Source organism: Corvus brachyrhynchos, unplaced genomic scaffold (assembly GCF_000691975.1).
Source record: "Corvus brachyrhynchos isolate BGI_N302 unplaced genomic scaffold, ASM69197v1 scaffold14, whole genome shotgun sequence".
NCBI lineage: Eukaryota > Metazoa > Chordata > Aves > Passeriformes > Corvidae > Corvus > Corvus brachyrhynchos.
The window spans coordinates 14778318-14784292 of NW_008239110.1; the positions used below are offsets into that span (position 1 = coordinate 14778318).

A 5975-nucleotide genomic window follows, 5' to 3' on the forward strand; every position below is an offset into this window, starting at 1 on the left:
CCGAAGTCCTGTCTGAGGTGGGATCCAGTGGCTCGAGGTTGGGGTTCGCTTGCCTTGTGCTGCCGCGGCCTCCTCACGATAGATAGTAATCATCTGTGACCTTGGTTTTTTTTCTTTGTAAGGTTTGTGTGAGCGGAATGAAAACGGCCAGTGCTGCGGATGACCTCTGTGTAAAGGCTCTTTCGTCTGGCATGTTGTTTTCATGAGCACAGTAGATCTGGGAGCTGTACTAGCAAAAATAATATTCCCTATTTAGGCAGTGTCCAACGATACAGGAGGGTTGGCTCTGCAGAAGCAAATTTCCTCTAGTTCTCAAGCCCTCTGCCTCTAAAATGCAAAAACCTTTCTGTGTTAAGATAGATAAGCTTCAGACTGTGTGCTTGTGGACTGTGCAAATATGCATTAGCTGATCTTTAAAAGCTTCAGAGTCTGAAAACAAACTTAGGGGGATCCCTTGCTTCTGGGAGGAGTGAAGGAAGTTGGAGGTGTTTGGTTTCCATCTCATCAGCATCCCTGTTCAGCCAATGGTTCATTTCATCACAAACCATTCACTGTAGCAGTCTTGAACAAAATGGGTGTCTTGATTGTGATGGAGCTTTCTTTGGTCCGAATTCAGCAATTTTACTGTGCAATGAAGGAGATAACAAAATATGAGGTTAGAATCAGGTCCTCTTAGATAAAATCTGGTGTCTTATATATGCAAGAACAGATTTTCACTTGTGTAGGATCCACAGCATCTCATTTGGTAAGACCAAGGCATTTCAGGGCTTGAGGAGCCAAAGCTGTGGAGGGATGGAAGCTGAGGTATCACTGTGGCCTGAGGCCACTGCAAAGAGGTGGGTGTGCTTAGGTGGGAGAGGTCAGCTGGTCCCAGCAGGTAATATGTGCCCATTGTTGAGGAGAAAGGCAAAGTGGCACCTAGGTTCCTACAGAGTGGAACCTGCAAGGAGCACCAGCCAAATACTGAGGTGGTCATACTCCAAAAACTGAGCTAGCCTTAAGAGTTTGTATACTCCACTAGGTCCACAGTGTTGTGTTTAAAAGCATAGGCTTCTCCACCCTGGCTGCTTCTCAGGTGGGTTTTGGAGGGGTACTGACTTCTATGGCTGTGATGTTAGCAGCACTGGAGACAGCTAGGTTAGAACTAGGCTAGGTCCACAGCAGCTGCATTTGCAGGATTGAAAATGTATGTTACAGAATGGTCATTGCCACCCTTAAGAGTGTCTCTGTTACATGACACCACAGAGGAAGGCAGGGGTGAGCCCTTTGATTCTTGAGCTGCCTCAGTGACAGAAACAAAATATTCCCCATGACAATTTCAGAAAAGTAGCTGAGCCTATGAAAAATGTGATCTTATGCTGATGGCAGAGTGGGCAAATGTGTTTTGTCCATGCCCTAGGAAACTGCTAGATGTAGAAACAAATCAATCCTGCTCTGTTGTGCTTGACAGTTAGCAAATCACTTTCCAAATGAGTAATATAGCTTACTAAATTTCTCTTGAGCAGTGAAGGGGTTGTTGATTACAGCCACAGGAGCAGTGAAGACAAAGGTATGTACTAGAGAAATTTAATGAAATATTTTCTTTTATCTGAACCTCAGGGGTGAGGGCTGACCACTAGACCACCAGGAAAATAGCACTGAGAGTCATATGCTGCCTAGTTATTTTTAGTAATAGCTTTATTTTCTGTACAAGTCATGCTCTGACAAAAGATTGTGCCTCTTTCTGGCTTCCTGTATCTGATAGAGAAGTGCATCAGTGAAACTGTCAGCGATTCAGCCTCCTGCCAGCGCAGAAGCAGCCATAGCCTGTGCCGGCATCCCTGAGATGGTAGCTGGAGAAGAATGATCTTCCCAAAAGCTCCAGGAAAGGAATGTCAGAGGCCGATGTTTCTTTGCACTTAACGCTGGTGTGCCTGTAAAACCAAGTGAGTAGCATTCAGTGTTAGAGGCACTGTACCACGGCTGTCACAGTTTGGTAGGTAAGGCTGAATTTTGGAACCTGAAAAATCAGAGCGATTCCTTTAAATGCAAGCTGTACAGCAGCATGCAATTAACTTGTCTGTTCCATATGAATACATTACATATTATTATTACTTTAATTTGACACGCTGATTGATGTGTGACAGTAGGCTTACTATGTAAAAATGAGTAAGAATAACATCAAAGTAATGTGCTAATTTATGGAAAGTGTATAATTTGAGTATGTATCTACTATATAATGGTAAGTACAAATTGTCTTTCGTACCAGGGTACATGCTTCAGCTCTAATGAAAACCCTTGATCTGCACAGAAGCTGCATTTATCCGTCCTCTCGTTCCTCAACTGGGTGTTTCATGTGGAAAGTCTTGATACCAGATTTTCTTCTGTAAGTTAGCCTGACTTAAAATATACATCATCCCAGTTTCAAGGAAGTGGAAAGGAGAGGGAAGGAAGAGATGACGCACAGTCTTTTGCTATTTTATACTTAATTTCCATGTATGGTTGGAATGGTGACCTAACTGTTAGATTATAATGATGTTGTGGGGGAAAAATACTATTGTAGTTTGTACTTATTATATCTGTTTTAACCGCAGTAGTGTTTTGATGGAAATAATGTGAGGCAAACCTGAAGAGGCATTGTCCAAACGTTACAGCAGTTGTGGTACTCCCGGCTCCAAGAGCACGTTCCAGGCCGTGCGGTGACTGCAGTGTGGCGCAGGCGGCGCCAGGGGACGCGACGCGGGGACGGGCAGCGCCACGGCTCGGGGCCCGCCGGGCGCGGCAGTCCCGGTCCCGGGGGATATTTTAATGATCCTGAAGAACGAGACGGGAAGCAACCAGCAGTATTTTATAAATACTTTCACAAGTTCTCGTATTCTTTTTCTTCTGCTTCCGTTCTTCCCCCGGCACTGCATTTGACTTAGAAAAACCTGGGTCAGCTTCTTTTTCCTTTTGGCCCATATTAAAAAGCACGTGATTCTGGGGTTTGGGATAAAGCGTGGCGGTGAGGTGCTTCATCCAGTGCCCACTGAGCTACCTTAGTTGAAACAAATAGGACTTTTTTGTCATCTCCTCTTGTATCTCAGAAAATTCCATTTCTTTTTATAGTCTCTCTTCTGCTGAGCATTTTGGAAGCAGCTTCTGGTTTGCTCTTCTAGACAGAGAAATGGGTGCACAGAATCAGTTATTAGGGGAGAACTTCTTATAAAAGTTTCAAGCTATGGTCTCTTTCTCATTTTTGTAAAACGTGTGGAAAATTTCAATACCTCAGCCAAACTGAGTTATATCTAGACAATCAATTCAAAGTTAAAGGATGAGTTGGGGACACTGAAAATTCATCATTACATAAACTGAAGAAACCAGGCTAAGAATAGCCCTCAGTGCAGTAGGATCAAGCAGAGCCTCAATTATGTATGCATAAAAGTCTGTCTGTATGAAACCTATTTTGTGACTACTTCATGGTGAATAATGGTAGGAGTAATTGGCAAAAACAGAAGGACGGATAATGGGAGAAAAAAAAAGAAAGATTGGTGCCACCTTTATTTTTATATCTTTTCAAAACTGGACTTTTATAGCAGTCGAGGTTGTCAGTGTAATTCTTTATGGCAGGTTGTCTTTCTTAAATAAATGAGCTGTAAGCTAAAGATTACAGATGTAAAAAAAAGAAACAAAAACTACATGAACCACACATGAGCAATACAGTATTTTTTTCTATTAGTGTAAGCTGATTTGAATGCAGACCATAAACATACTGTACCTCTAGTAATTTTTTCTCTTGAATGTGTGAAACTCTGTTAACATACACTGAAGTAGAAGATCAAAACCCATTCAAATGTGGTATTTTAGTATCCCAAATCGGCTCTGTCTTCCATGTGTAGTTATACATGAGTTTGTGTGAAAAACGTCTTTCTAGGCTAAAAATTCACAATTTGGAAGTGATGAAAATAGCAAATATACATTTTGTCTCCATCAAAATAATGCAATCAGTGATAAAACAAATTTGCCCAATCCTGAAATCAATGAGCAGCATGAATTTTAGCTTTTCTTAGGTAAAGATATTCTAAGCACTGATACCACAAAAACAATTAATCAAATGATGTTGGAACATTTGTATGCAAATGAATTGGCAAGGAACATATTGCCATGGGAAAGAGCAACCCATTCAGACTGTCCCCTATCCTCTGTACTGTAGAGAGACTAAATTTTATTTCAAAGGTGATGTGCATGTGTGTGTAATCTACCTATTATCTGCCTATCTCATATTCATCGTTGCAACAGAAAGGCAGGCATTACTTAGTTCTTCCAGACTCAGGAAAATAAACCAGTGTATTACATCCCACTCACACAGGTTCTTCCAATGACATGAAGTCTGTGGGTTCAGCCACAGGCAGTGATCCACAGTGCCATAACCAGAACTTGTATGATGCTTCCGTCCCAGTCCTAGCCTGCTTATCCTGCTGCTCTGACAGGAATTTGAGTGATTTCTCCCCCATGCCAGCACTCTAGAATATGTATTTGATATGCTCGGGGCAACATAAATATTATAGAAGTGTGTCGTTTCTTTGCTATATGGAGTTCATGCATTGTCTTCATAGAGCTTTCTACACTGGATAATAGAGGTGACCGTGCTTGGAATGATGATGGACAGCAAACTGGTACATTAAGACAGGGATAGCTTTTCCTGGAGCTAAAATAAGACATTAGTCACTGTCACTGTTGTGCAAGTGCAGCTAAGAGATAAATAGGGTTTCCACCACTTTGATGGATAGGGCTTCACAGCTTCTGCAGTTTGGCAAAGGAGGTTGGGTAAACAGTACTACTATTCTTCTTCCTCTTTTTCCCCACAGTTTTGTTATCTAAGCACTGCTGGAAGAGTAACTGAGAGCAGGGCCCCTTTCTTCTTTGTGATGGTAGAGAACCCTTGTGCCAGTGAAGTCTTTGAGATTTTAACCAATGTAACTTCGGGTTTGTCCATCTCTTGCTGGGTAATAATAACATGCAGTAACTGCAGTGTGCCATCAGAATGTATTCTTTAAGCAGCAGACTATGTTTTAAAAAAAATCTGTCTCTTGTAAAATAAACTGTTTTGTTAAAAAAAATCAGATGGAAACTTCAATATTAGCTGAAAGTGCAGCAGCAAATTTAGTGGAGGAGTTGATTGCTCCAGTAGTGACTCTTGAGTGGTAGCAAGCATATGCTACAAGTAGGATAATGGCAATGGTGGGAGATGGTTGTGTCTGTATTGGAGATGCAGTTGGTCCTGAAAATGACACATGTTTTTGGAATTAATCTTTTAAGCAGCTGTTAAACAACAACAACAAAAAAGCCTCTGACAAATCTCTTACTCAAAATGAAAACTTGTTGGATTCGTAGCATTATTAACTAGTAAAAAAATTATTCTTGAGACACCTGTGTGTCATTTGTAATTTTGATACTTTTTTAGCATCCCTATATATATATGTGCACACTTTGTGTGACCTTTTCATTTGTGCAAGTATCTGCCTATCTTCAGGCTTGTGTTTTTGTCTTGCAGAATTTGGAATTTAATGGTGTTACAGTGCCTTCGTAGGTCTCCCCCTAAGCTTTCAGTGTTTCAGAGCTGATTACTAACCGAAGGAAGAAATAAGAAGCTAGATCTTGTTTAGGCTAGCTACAAGCGTCTGGAAGGATTACCTTCAGTTATCTCGGGTAAGGGAGTGGAGTTTCTGGTACATACAGCGGGTGTTGTTTTCTGGGGATTGGGTGAAGAAGCCTACTGGCGGACAGTGTAGAAATAGCAGATGAGGTTTCTACGCTTTTCAGTTTCCCACGGATCTAAAGGCTTTGCTTAACCTCAATTTCCAAAACTGGTTGTTTTGTTTTTAGTACCGCCCTTGAGAAAACTCCCCGCCACAGGCAGACCCCCGCGCTTGGGCTTTATGACTCGTAGGACTGGCCCCGGAGACCGACCCCTTTCCCCAGGACAGGGCTTGAAGCTCGTGAAGCAACCCAGCAGC

General features: G+C 41.9%; 1 protein-coding gene across 1 annotated transcript in view; it reads left to right on the plus strand.

The window, feature by feature from the left end:
* Positions 1–1728: 1728 nt before the first annotated feature.
* The window catches only part of NCOA7 (nuclear receptor coactivator 7), an 85115-nt gene continuing 80868 nt past the window's right edge, over positions 1729–5975 (plus strand). The window contains exon 1 of the mRNA XM_017739584.1: positions 1729–1925. The gene's annotated coding sequence lies outside the window, so the exon portion shown is untranslated. The remainder of the gene's footprint in view (positions 1926–5975) is intronic.